At 38.5% G+C, this 14073-nt stretch overlaps 1 protein-coding gene across 1 annotated transcript in view; it reads left to right on the top strand.

The window, feature by feature from the left end:
• LOC126273417 (uncharacterized) overlaps positions 1-14073 on the top strand; it is a 234972-nt gene that overhangs the window by 41322 nt on the left and 179577 nt on the right. The window lies entirely within an intron of this gene.

Here is a 14073-nt window from a genome sequence, read left to right on the forward strand (position 1 = left end):
GAGAGACGCTCAGTAGCTCGGTGCGGGCTATTGTTAAAGTTTCGAGAACATACCTTCACCGAAGAGTCAAGCAGTATATTGCTCCCTCCTAGGTATATCTCGCGAAGAGACCATGAGGATAAAATCAGAGAGATTAGAGCCCACATAGAAGCATACCGACAATCCTTCTTTCCACGTACAATACGAGACTGGAACAGAAGGGAAAACCGATAGAGGTACTCAGGGTACCCTCCGCCACACACCGTCAGGTGGCTTGCGGAGTATGGATGTAGATGTAGATGTAGATGTAGAAGCTTGAATAGGTTTTTCCCGCCAACATTGTCAAAATCTTTCTGCAAATCTACAAATACTGAAAATGTTGGCTTTTCACTCCTTAATCTATAATCTAAGATAATTCGAGGAAGGTCAGTAGTAATACATGTTTCAACATTTCTCCAGAGCTCAAGTCTTCTGTGAATAATTCGTATTAGAATTTTACAACCATGACTTATTAAACTGTAAGTTCCTTAACATTCTCATCTGTCATCATCTACTTATTTCTAAATTGGAATTACTACATTTTTTTTAATCTTTGGTTATTTCCCCTGGCTCGTAGAGCTTCCACGTCAGTTGTAATAGTTTAGACATGGCTGACTCTCCTAAAGATACCAGCATTTCTGAATGAATGCCATCTATTCCACGGTCTCTGCTTCGGCTTAGCTCTTTCAGCGCTTAGTCGAATTCTTTTTTAAGTGTCATATCTCTAATCTGATATTAGTCTTCGATCTGAGTTCTTCATTTTCATACAGCTGCTTCTCTTCCTCGAAGGTGCTCTTTACTTTGCCCGTAGGCGCTATCTGTCTTACACCTAGTTATCCATGCTCCTATTGGGTTACATTTGTTCTCTATCCTTCCCTACTTAACCATTTTGCTCTGCCTGTCATTCTACACTTATTAAACGTTTCTATACCCTTTCGTCTGCTTAGTTAGCTGCATTTTTTTTTGTTTCTTCTTCCATCAATTTTGATGAATGTATCCTGTGATATCCAAAGATTTCTACGAAGCCTTATAAGTTTACTTGTTTGTCCTCTGTTTCGTTGACTATTTCATCCCTCAAAGCTACTTAATTTTCTGTTTTAATCTACAGTTTACGATGAGTAAATTATGGCCAGAGTCCACATCTGCCCCTTACAGTTTAAAATCTCGCTCCAAATTCTCCATCTTGCCATTATATACTCAATCTGAAGACTCCCAGTGTCATCAGGTCTCTTCCACAAATACGGTCGTCTTTCATGTTTCTTAAACCAAGTGTTAACGACGATTAAATTAATCTGTGAGCATAATTCTGCCTGGCAGTTTTCACTTTCATTCCTCTCCCGTACTAGTTTTCAATCTCTTACGCTTCCTAATATCGAATTCCAGTCACTTATAATAATTAACTTTTCTCCCCGTTAATACTGTAATTGATATCATCACGCATTCTGTCAATTTCTCCATTATCTGCAGAGCTAGTTGGCATATAAAGTTGTACTACTTTTGTGGGTGTTGGTTTGGTTTCTGCCTTGGCTATAATAATACTTTCACAATGCTCCTCACAGTATTTTATCCGCGTTCCTATTTTCTCATTCGGTATCACAACTAGTCCTCCATTACTTCCTTTTGATTTTTCATGTATAACTCCACACGCACATGACCAGAAGTCCTGTTCATCCTACCACTAGATTGCACTGATGTCCACTGTATGTAACTTCAAACTGCAGATTTCTCTTTTCAAATTTTCTAACTACTTACCCTTTTAAGAGATATAACACTCCACTCGGTGACTCGCAGAATTCCAGGTTGGCTGCTCCTGGTAATGACATCCTTCTGAGTAGCCCAAGCCCAGAGATTCGAATAGGGGACTCTTTTAACACCGAATATTTTACCCATGGGGATGCCATCGTAACTGTCTGCATGTTCTCGGGAGAACTGATGGATGCAGCATCCCCTTGACTTCAGTTATTCGTATTACGAGGAGAGTGACACCAGGTTTGATGATATTACAGCCCATATCTGTCAATCAACCAAACTGTTGCTCTGCAGAAACTGAAAAGTCCACTGGTACTCTTCAGGCGTCGGAAATTACATCCCACTTCTCTGTTCATATTGCCGGAAGCTTAAGTACCTTTGCGTCCTGTCTTATTTTCTGCCCGTGTGTCTATGATTACCCGAAAGCTCAGTGACCTCTTGGAAAATGATGGCGATGCAGTGTTACTGGTTGTGTGTTGTTCCACACAATTGCACGTAGCGCTTGTCCTCCGTTGGGCAATTGCTTAAAGATCTCTCCCTTTCGCTAGTAGAGACACCACGGAATTAATGCCCCAACCGTAGTGCATAAATAGCCTCTATGGTATATTTTTTGTTGTTCCGATAGGTATCAAACCTTTCTGGATCTAAGAGATGATTCTTTTGTATTTTCATGGCTTATACTTGCAAGAACATTCGCTGCCACACCTAGTACAGAATTTTGTCTTCAACTCATTCACTCCTCATAAGAAAGAGACTGGTGTTGCTGAGCGACACATGTAAGGACGGATGCAACTGCCTCAAGTTGTAGATGTGGCAATATCGAATTTGATATTATAACCTAGGATCTCACGTTTGAAATTAATTTTTGTGTTCTCGAACTGCACCGTGTCTTTCGTAACGTCAGCTTTTGTGGCACCTTTCATGTGTAGTTTACAGAATTATTTGCTCCCCATCGCCAAAATGTATTTCAGTCAAACACAGATTTCCCCTAAAAACTACGAACATCCCGTAAAATAGGTATCCTGTTGCACCCAGCTTTTAGTTGAATATTTTTCCTGTGCATGTATTTAATGCTTAATGGCTGTTATTCGACTGCACCAACGTTATTGTCAGATCGCCGACCATTAGATTAAACGTATTCCTTTTCTGAGTCCCTGGTTGCAAATAAATTTCGACTTATGCGTTTCACAACGAATTAAGATATTCGTAGTCCATGAACAGATCTCATTAAGAAAAACAAAAAAAAAAAACTAACAAAAAAAACGTACGCAAGGGGAGATTTAAAGTTGTCTAGCCACTATACGAAACAGAACATCACATCTCCCCTTTGTTACACAAAGATTTTCATTGTATACAATCAGTCCATTGGCGATTTTTTGTTATCCACCTGTCACACTAAAGTAGCACGTAGAGCACCGATAAATGTACGAAATGTCACATGTTTGTTGCTCAAAATCTACTGTAGTTTCATTGCGGTATTAGTTTAACATAGGATATTCGAAAAACAGGTAGTTCTGGCGGCCAGACTATTTGCACCATACGACAAAATGAGAAATTAAATTCTACCGAGAAGTCAACGAAGAAGTTTCCTGGTATGTTTCTATGCTTCTTAGTTCTTCCTACGTTTTAAAATTGTGAAATTCTTCTCACATGTTAAGACACCAGAGCATATAGTATACTATTTTTTAAACAATGTTTAATACAATACTACGAGACTCGGATGACTCAGTTGATTACGCTTTTAAAAAATGGTTATGATTTTGAGTTTAATTTTGATATAAAAGCAAGGTAAAAAACTTGAAAATATCATATCTATAGGACAAATAAATGTTTTTAAAGTGACCCTACTAGTTTGCCATTTTCAAATGTTTTTGGTTGTAATAAAAATTCACTCAGGTACGAGATAGCTGGAAAAAGTAAAATTACTAAACGGCATTGTATGTTCTAGGTTTTTTCCGTTTTTCCGAAATTAAGTACTAGTGTGCATTAACAACACAAAATACTTTTTCTAAGGACATCAATATATCATGGTGATTCTATCTAGTGTTGGATTTCGACTGATAAAAAGTCCCGAGAAATTAAATGCTACCGAGAAGTCAACGAAGAAGTTTCCTGGTATGTTTGTATGCTTCTTAGTTCTTCTTACGTTTTAAAATTGTGAAATTCTTCTCACATGTTTCGACACCAGAGCATTTAGTATAGTATTTTTTAAACAATGTTTAATACAATAGTATGAGACTCGGATGACTCAGTTGATCACGTTATTGAAAAATGGTTATGATATTGAGTTCTATTTTGATATAAAAGCAAGGTAAAAAACTTGAAAATATCATATCTATAGGACAAATAAATGTTTTTAAAATGACTCTCCTAGTTTGCCATTTTCAAATGTTTTTGGTTGTAATAAAAATTCACTCAGGTACGAGATAGCTGGAAAAAATAAAATTACTAAACGGCATTGTATGTTCTACGTTTTTCCGTTTTTCCGAAATTAAGTACTAGTGTGCATTAACAATATAAAATACTTTTTCTAAGGACATCAATATACCATGGTGTTTCTATCTAGTGTTGGATTTCGACTGATAAAAAGTCCCGAGAAATTAAATTCTACCTAGAAGTCAACAAAGAAGTTTCCTGGTATGTTTGTATGCGTCTTAGTTCTTCCTACGTTTTAAAATTGTGAAATTCTTCTCACATGTTTCGACACCAGAGCATATGGTATACTATTTTTTAAACAATGTTTAATACAATACTATGAGACTCGGATGACTCAGTTGATCACGCTTTTAAAAAATGGTTATGATTTTGAGTTCTATTTTGATATAAAAGCAAGGTAAAAAACTTGAAAATATCATATCTATAGGACAAATAAATGTTTTTAAAATGACCCTACTAGTTTGCCATTTTCAAATGTTTTTGGTTGTAATAAAAATTCACTCAGGTACGAGATAGCTGGAAAAAGTATAATTACTAAACGGCATTGTATGTTCTACGTTTTTTCCGTTTTTCCGAAATTAAGTACTAGTGTGCATTAACAACACAAAATACTTTTTCTGAGGACATCAATACACCATGGTGTTTCTATCTAGTGTTGGATTTCGACTGATAAAAAGTCCCGAGAAATTAAATTCTACCGAGAAGTCAACGAAGAACTTTCCTGGTATGTTTGTATGCTTCTTAGTTCTTCTTACGTTTTAAAATTGTGAAATTCTTCTCACATGTTTCGACACCAGAGCATTTAGTATAGTATTTTTTAAACAATGTTTAATACAATACTATGAGACTCGGATGACTCAGTTGATCACGTTTTTGAAAAATGGTTATGATTTTGAATTCTATTTTGATACAAAAGCGAGGTAAAAAACTTGAAAATATCATATCTATAGGACAAATAAATGTTTTTAAAATGACTCTCCTAGTTTGCCATTTTCAAATGTTTTTGGTTGTAATAAAAATTCACTCAGGTACGAGATAGCTGGAAAAAATAAAATTACTAAACGGCATTGTATGTTCTACGTTTTTTTTCCGTTTTTCCGAAATTAAGTACTAGTGTGCATTAACAATATAAAATACTTTTTCTAAGGACATCAATATACCATGGTGTTTCTATCTAGTGTTGGATTTCGACTGATAAAAAGTCCCACTTAACTCAGCGTGCAGGCGGAACATTACGTAAGGCAAATCTTGCATGATAGTCGAAACTGACAGACACGCTTTTAATAAAGACATCTGACGAATTCACCAAAAGGAACCAGTTCTGCAGTAACTTGTGTCCAGCTCTTGTAGTAGCAAACAACGCTTTTCAGGAACTTGTAAGTCTTACATCCAAAGGTTATCTTAAGATGTACTGCCATCAGCCTGCCCCACAGGGTCAACGTTTCGTAAAAATTATGTGGATTAAATTTACGCTGACGTATTGCACCGATATCGAGAATATATTGGGGAGTCTTGCTTATGGATTTCTGATGCTGAAACTATTGGCCGTCTTGGCCGATACAATGCCAGTCTCATTGTTGGCAAGTTGGACCCACATTGCCGTCTAGGGCTTATTTCATTTGTTCAAAGACGCTCCCAAGGACTAACCATCAAAAGAACCAACTGTACTCTTTGTCAAAAATGGGCTGAAGGTACTATGTCCAAATGGTGTGGATGAAACCAAGGTGTTCTACTCTTCATAGATGCTACTGATTATATGGTTGCAGCGATTCAGTTGCTTCTATTATACCATCCTTTCATGCTTCATGTAATTGTTTAGAACATGGTATCAATCATACAACAGTGCAAATAACGATTTTCCTAAACAAAAGGAAATAAACGTCTACGGCAAAGAAAGTTGCTACAAAGACACCATCTAAGATACAGGGATTGAAACACCAACTTCAACATATCCCTTACCAAGTAAACCTGTTGTTACCCGCTACAGAACGTTGTTAGCAGCAGTGGAATTCTACAGTAAGCATCTGCCAGAAGTCCTGAAGGTAACTGAAAATCCAACAGAGGATGCAACAAAACAGTTGTTGCAAAAGTCCCTCAGTCCAACGTGTCTAAGCTTATATTAGGTCCAACTGCATATTTATGGGACGAATTACTTTGGCTACGTACGATAATATTTCTTTACTGGAGGAAGAATATTTCTTTACTGGAGGAAGTTAAAAAGAAAGTTAATGAAGTGCTAGATCAGTTTCGAGAAAATTTACGGGGGAAAGTACAGCAGTTTTGCAGAACTACGGCCTGAAGGACGGTTGAGCAGCAACATTCAGTGGAATTACCAGCTTTTCGTATTGCCGAATTACTAAAAGTGCCACCCTTTACTGTATAACGTTATTCAACATATACATTTATAGTGAATGAGAAGCGACATAGTTTTACTCTCGTAAACTGTAAAGACAACTACGGTCTAAATGCTTGAAACCATTGGTTTATTCGGTATTTACTAAATTAGCTATTACAAGTCTTTCATCACGTGGCTATCCGTTATTTATATTGGAAAAACTAATAAAAGGTTTGGGATAAGTTTGAACATTAAGGTAGTACTACCTTTGCCTTCCTGTGCTACTGTGCTTATTTTCCTTTTCCTTTTATTGAATGAATATCAATACTCTCATATGTGAAGACAGTGTATTTCGTATTATGTATAGCTTTCGTGCTAATTTTTAGGCCTGTATAGATTCGTATAACCTACATGGGGCACTGAAAGCCTGTTCTAGGCCCCTGAAATTCTCCTTTAACGATCTAAAAATCTGCGGTCCAGTTACTAGGTAGCCATTTTTGTCACAATCATCTTCTTTTATTTTCTTCCCCCCAGCCTGTGACTCTTTTTCTCCCCCAAACCGTTGACTTTAACCGCATCTGCTTCTTGCGTATGACTCCATATTGTCGGGGTTGCAGGTACTTCTTACCTGGGGATAAATATCAACCATCTGTTCCAAAGTAAACCGTAATGCCTTTTACGAGAGACAGAATGAGTCATTCTACAGTTCTCTGTCAATAAATGTTGAGTGTGATTCCAGTTCTCCGAAAAGCATGGAGTAGCACCTATACTTGCCTCGTTAGTCATCTCCAAAATCATCACCACTTCCCCAACAGAAAACTAATACTTAAAATCAGAGAAAACTAACCACTAATGCAATAAGGAATGTGGTCTCTTGCCTTACACAAGAAAGTTTGTGATATAGCTGAACGTACGGGCGCTTTGTGTTAAATTACATTTATACAGGGTGGTGAATTGATAGTGACTGAGCCAAAATCTCACGAAATATGCATCAAACGTAACAACTACAAAGAACGAAACTCGTGTAGCTCGAAGGGGGAAACCAGATGGCCCTATGGTTGACCCGCTAGATGGCGCTGCCATAGGTCAAAGAGATATCAACAGCGTTTTTTTTTTTTTTTTTTTTAAATAAGAACCCCCATCTTATTGCATATTCTAGTAGTACGTAAAGAAACATGAATGTTTTAGTTGGACCCCTCTTTTGCTTTGTGATAGATGGTACTTTAATAGTCACAAACAAGTACGTGGTGTCACGTAACATTCCGCCAGTGCGGACGAAATTTACTTCGTGATACATTACCCGTGTTAAAATGGACGGTTTACCAATTGCGGAAAAGGTCGATATCGTGTTGACGTATGGCTATTGTGATCAAAATGCCCAACGGGCGTGCGCTATGTATGCTGTTTGGTGTCCTGGACGACATAATCCAAGCAACATGGCCCTTCGCGGAATACTTACGTTATTTAAGGAAACAGGAAGTGTTCAGCCACATGTGAAACATCAACCACGACCTGCAACAAATGATGATGCCCATGTAGGTGTTTTAGCTGCTGTCGCGGCTAATCCGCAAACCATTAGCAGACAAATTACGTGGGAATCGGTGTTGAGAATGCTACGTCAACATCTGTTGCCACCGTACCATACTTCTACGCTCCAGGAATTCCATGGTGACGACTTTGAACGTTGTGTACAGTTCTGCTACTGGGCATAAGAGAAATTACGGACGATGACAGATTTTTCGCACGCATTCTATTTTTCGACGAAGCGTCATTCACCAAAACCGTTAACGTAAACCGGCATAATATGTGCTTTAGGGCAACGGGAAATCGACGATGGCTGCGGCAAGCGGAACATCAGCGACCTTGTCGGGTTAATGTATGGTGCATTATTATGGGAGGAAAGATAATTGACCCCCATTTTATCATTGGGAATCCTACGTAATTTTCTATCGATGTTTCTATAAGATATTTTACTGCATGACAGAATGGCGATGTACTTCCAACATGGTGGATGTCCGGAACATACCTCGCGTGCGGTTGAAACGGTATTGGATAGCATATTCCTAGACAGGTGGATTGGTCGTCGGAGCACCATACCATGGCCCGCACGTTTACCGGACCCTACGTCCTCGGATTTCTTTCTGTGGGGAAAGTTGAAGGAAATTTGCTGTCCACCGACAACGCCTGACAACATGTGTCAGTGCATTGTCAATGCATGTGCGAACATTACGGAAGGCGAACTACTCTCTGTTGAGAGGAATGTCGATACAGGTATTGCCAAATGCTTTGAGGTTGACGGACATAATTTTGAGCATTTATTGCATTAATGTGGTATTTACAGGTAATAACGCTGTAATAGCATGCGTTCTCAGAAATGATAAGTTCACAAAGGTGCATGTATCACATTCGAAACAACCAAAATCAAATGTTAAAACGTACCTACGTTCTGGATTTTAAATTAAAAAACCAACCTGTTACCAACTGTTCGTCTAAAATTGTGACCCATATGTTTGTGACTCTTAGAGTGCCATCTATCACAAAGCAAAAACATGTCGTCCAACTAAAACATTGATATTTCTTTACGTACTGCTCTAATAAGTAATAAAAAAGGGGGTTCATATTTAAAAAAACGCAGTTGATATCCGTTTGCCCAATGGCAGTGCCATCTAGCGGGCCAACCTTAGCGCCATCTGGTTTCCCCCATCAAGCTACACACGTTTCGTTCTTTGTAGTTTTTTCGTCAGACGCTTATTTAGTGAGAAATTGGGCCCGATCACGATTTATGGAACACCCTATATACGACCGATATTTCTTGGGGACTGTGGAAGATCATTTGACAATATTCTGCACGGTAGTCATTGAATACTGGCAAACACCTTTAATTCAACATCTCTATACGTACAACCCTATGCGTCTTTTTATATGTACTATGCAGTAATCTATGTTTCTTTAGAGGTTTATTTACAGTGACCCTATACCGTGGAGGGTCTCTAGCACTATAAACTGTTCTAGTGGGTACATATCTATCTAGCGCATGGTCAACTATTCTTTTAAGCTTGAGTTATAGTTTCCCTACATGTTCAAGTGCAATGCTAAAAATTTCAAGTTCCTCATTGAGATACCACACTACTTGCTAGTTTACTAAACACACACACGCACACACACACACACACACACACACACACACACACACACACACATATATATATATATATATATATATATATATATATATATATATAGTATCATTTCATTTGCGTTATATCACTGTCATGATTTGGATTACAAACTATCTGTTCTAATTAGTATTGATAGACGTCATTTAATAATGTTTCACAGGACCTTTTGTCATGACCGTCACTAACAAAACTGCGATTTCCCCAACAGTTTTTCGGATGATTATAGTCTTCATATTTGATTACGGCACGATTGGAGAACTTAGGTACCAGAGGATTGAGGTTTTCTGTGAAATTTTCGATTTATTAGGAGGCGAGATAGATGAAGTAAGAGTTTTACCCAAACCTGGTAGTGAGTCTTGCAAAAACAGTCTCCCGTGAAGCTTCAGTTCCTATCTCAGTGGATTTAGGTGCTTCTTCTACTGCGGTAAATGCATCTCCTCCAAGGCCTTCGGCATACCCCTTCGACATACACTTAAATTGTCCCCGAAAACTTCACAATTATCGGTTTCTGTTTCTAAGTGTCTTTGTGTACATATTATTATGTGAGTTTCATTGCTGTCCAGGAACGGTCCACACTCTGACACTTTGCAACGAGAGCTTCGGGTGTTACCTTTTAAGTTTTTAAAGCTTTCGCCTATGGAGGGCATTCCTTTTGATACGTCTGTTTACCCTTCAGCTGTCTTTATCTGGAATGACTGGAGAGTCACCTAATTTACAAATTCTTGCTCGCACCCCAGATGCAGTTAGCTTCCTAGGCAGCGGCCTCTGAAGCGTAAAACACACCTAACCCATGTAACCCTACATTTCACAGTTCTATTACCCAAGTCCAGAATGTCGCAATCTATCTTGTCAATTAACGTTCGCAGTCTCTCTGGTCCAATCCTTACATTCGACACAGAACCACTGGACTGTGATCAGTTCAGGGGACAATGCAGCAAATTGTGAGCTTTGTTGGAAAATGTGTGTGCAAGGCTGGTCTTCTCTCCGTCGCTCACTGGAGTTATCAAGTATAAAGTCAGAGCTTAGACGACTGGCATCGTTTGTTCGTTACGTCATAAATGGCAGTTGGTTGCACCTGTTCCCTCAATGGTTGCAGGAAAACGTCTTCAGCATGTTGAATGAGTGCTCCAGGCGTACTCTTTGACTGCAAACTGTGTTCCTTCCTCTCCCTTACTGTCATTTCCCTAAGGGGTACCGTTATTCATAGTACGGGTATTACTGAACTGCCGACAACTATAGTAGACGCTACTCTTTTGAATCTACCTCCTCTTGACACAGGAAAGAGCAGGTGACAACTATAAATGGCTTAGTATCAGTATCATTGAAGAGGCAGCTTTTCTAACTAGTTGGTTATAGGGATCGATACAACGCCCTTACTTCTCCCTGGAGCCTGAGGGCGTCTAGCCCTACCATTGTGACGCCATTCACAGTCAAGTGGACGAGTATTAACAGATTCTCTAGTTCCGGAAGAGGAGTCAGGATCGACAGGAGAGGTCAGCCGTCAGCGTGATCTAAAGTTGCTTATTGTCTTCAACTAAATTACCTAGTGTTCGGTAGAAGCGTTCACAATGGGACTGCATTGTGACTGGTGCAGTGTTTTGCAGGACAGTGAACAAATAATTTTGAACTAAACCCGCTGATTATCTTTTAATCTACTGAACTAAAAATATTAATAATTCCCTTTAATAACTGAGGCAGCTAGGACAGAAAAAGAGATTTCTGTTAGGGCAACAAAAGACCAGCGGGGAAAATTACCAGTTTTCTAAAACTTTTTGAGATTTACACTCCTCTTGAAAGGGGAAAATTAGATGTAAAACGGTATGTTACTTATAATACATGCAGTAACTAAAGCACAATCGCATATTTACCGTTAAATAGCTTTTGAACACGACAATATAAGTTCCAAAAATTCTCATATAGTTTGGTTCTTGACGCAGTAATACATTGATAGCCTAGGTGAACTAGGTTTTGGTTGACCTAAGTTTCCATATTTCTAAAAATATCTTTTTCAGTGGGAGTGAGCCTTGTTAAATTGCATGAAGGCACATTAGGTTACCTGAAGCTCAGCTGCTCCTGCCATCTACAACAGTGGTTTCCAACAGGTGGTCATCGGACCCCAGGGGTCCGCGAGCTATGCCAGTGGGGTCCGCAAGAAGCTATTAGAATAAAAAATATATTAAATACATTTCCTATGATAACAGATTTCTTGTTTTGGCCGCTCAATACGTCAATCTTTTTTCCCAAGTACCAAAAATAGAAAACGTATAAATAGAGTCTCAATTACGCTTTTTTAAGTACTTTGTTCTGTGATATGACAAGGCACCAATCATGTTCGATGAGGGGGACCTCGAGGAAATTTTGTTGGGAAGCCCTGATTTACAACATAGACTAAAACAGATATTATCCCAAGCCATTTATTTAGATAGCTGCTAGATTACACTTAGCGTGCTTCAGAATTTCTGCACAGTGGTTAAGGTTTTGCACCTCTGTTCTCGGACTTTTGGAACCTCCTAATTTATTTGTAAAGAAACATGCTAGCTGGACGGATATTTTTTTACAAAGCTGATTCGGTGGCGTCCTTAAAATGAACACTAAAGCGTCAGTGTATCTTAGTCGCAATGGAAAAGATTCTGCAAAACCAACAGATCCTCAGCATCTTGCCGGTCTGCAAATTTTTCTCAGGGCATATCTTTCAACAGTGGGGATATATTTGACGTCTCGCTTGTTTGTGCTCCAAAGCTAACATAACGTACATGACTATCCAGAGGGAGTATAAGGCTATTGTAGTGTCTTGTTGGAGACACCCGCTCCGAAACCTCAGTATTTGGTCAGAAGCATTTATCACCAGCCTCCAGTCTGGCTTAACTTTATATTTCACTAAATGTGAGCACTTGCTTCCGCGCGGCGGTTGTCACAGTGAATTAAATCCTTCTGCGTGCGTTACTCTAAAGTCAATGTGCAAAATTCTGTTACGTTCCGGACACTATTGCAAATGGCCTTTCTCTGGCTGTTTTGGAAGATTTTGTTAACTATGTTATACTAGTCTGTCAGATATCCACTAAAAGCATTGAAAAAAAAATTCGGTAATAGAACAAAAATGCAGTCGTCACAGATAGTAAGACTAAGGTTCACAGATTTCACATTAAGGATATCATGAATAGAGACAACAGAGCAAGTAGTTGGAGAGGAGAAAGTAAAATTTAAACGTCATAATTAAATAATTAAGACTGTGTAACAGTTACGTTGTATAAGAATCAGGATACCCCATGGGAATTAATACCAGCTAAAATAATTTCAACGGAAGAAATATTCTATTAAACTGGTGAAGGAGTTACGGTGATTTTTTGTGAGACTGTGCACCAAAAGTTCCTTATTGTAACCAAGAACGTGTACTAGCAAGTGATGAAAGAATGTGTACTAGCAAGTGTTGAATTTCACTGCTTCTGTAAAAAGTATCGTGATACTACAATTTTAGTCTTCTGAAACCGTGAAGTTAAATAAAGTAACGGTAGTCTACCATGAAATACTTCTTACAATGTGTGCGTTTATTACAAAGCAATAATGCTCTTCATCTGGAAATGATATCTCATCTGTAAAGAACACTGTAAATTGTTGAAGGCATATTCATTTTGATTACAATATGTCAGTATACATTATTTCTCGTGCATTAGAACAATGACACGCACTTTATCCTATCTGGACGATGCACTCATGCATGAACACAGTGTCTATGACAGTCCCTAGGTAATGGTTCAGTTGGGATATAAATCGTGTAGGTGTGTTATTGTCCGTTCATCAGATTATCAGCTCAGCAGAAAGATGTTACACTCGTCTACATAACAAACGGTTGCTTTATCGTTAACAAACATACCCCTTCATGTGTCAGTGCAGGATGTAGCTATGATGTGCAGAATTTAAACACTACCTGTCAGCGATCACAAACGGAAAGCAGTTCTGTTCTACTAGCAATCATATCCCGACGGGAAACACTGATTCTACACCTGTCGATTTACGGTCAGCAGCTGACGATCGTACTAAATTTTCACGTGTAGTCTATATGACTGTACCGGATAACCTATCATCGGATGATGCGTTCTGTTGCCAGATTCACAGCATGAATTATAGATACTGTGGTTGTTGGAAACCTAAGGCTATTGTTCGCCATATGACAAAAATTGACAGGGAACTGTGGCTAAAGAGATTATATTAACACTTATTCTCTTTAGAAGTAGGTACGCAACACTGTGTGATAGGTCTGGATAAAAGAGGAGAATATGGTATTTGTCATGTTGTATATTCAACATTCTAGACCGTAATTTCTCTTTACAGTCAGTAAGGAAATGTTGTTAATTGATA

This window comes from Schistocerca gregaria, chromosome 5, assembly GCF_023897955.1.
Source record: "Schistocerca gregaria isolate iqSchGreg1 chromosome 5, iqSchGreg1.2, whole genome shotgun sequence".
In the NCBI taxonomy this organism is placed as follows: Eukaryota; Metazoa; Arthropoda; class Insecta; order Orthoptera; family Acrididae; genus Schistocerca; species Schistocerca gregaria.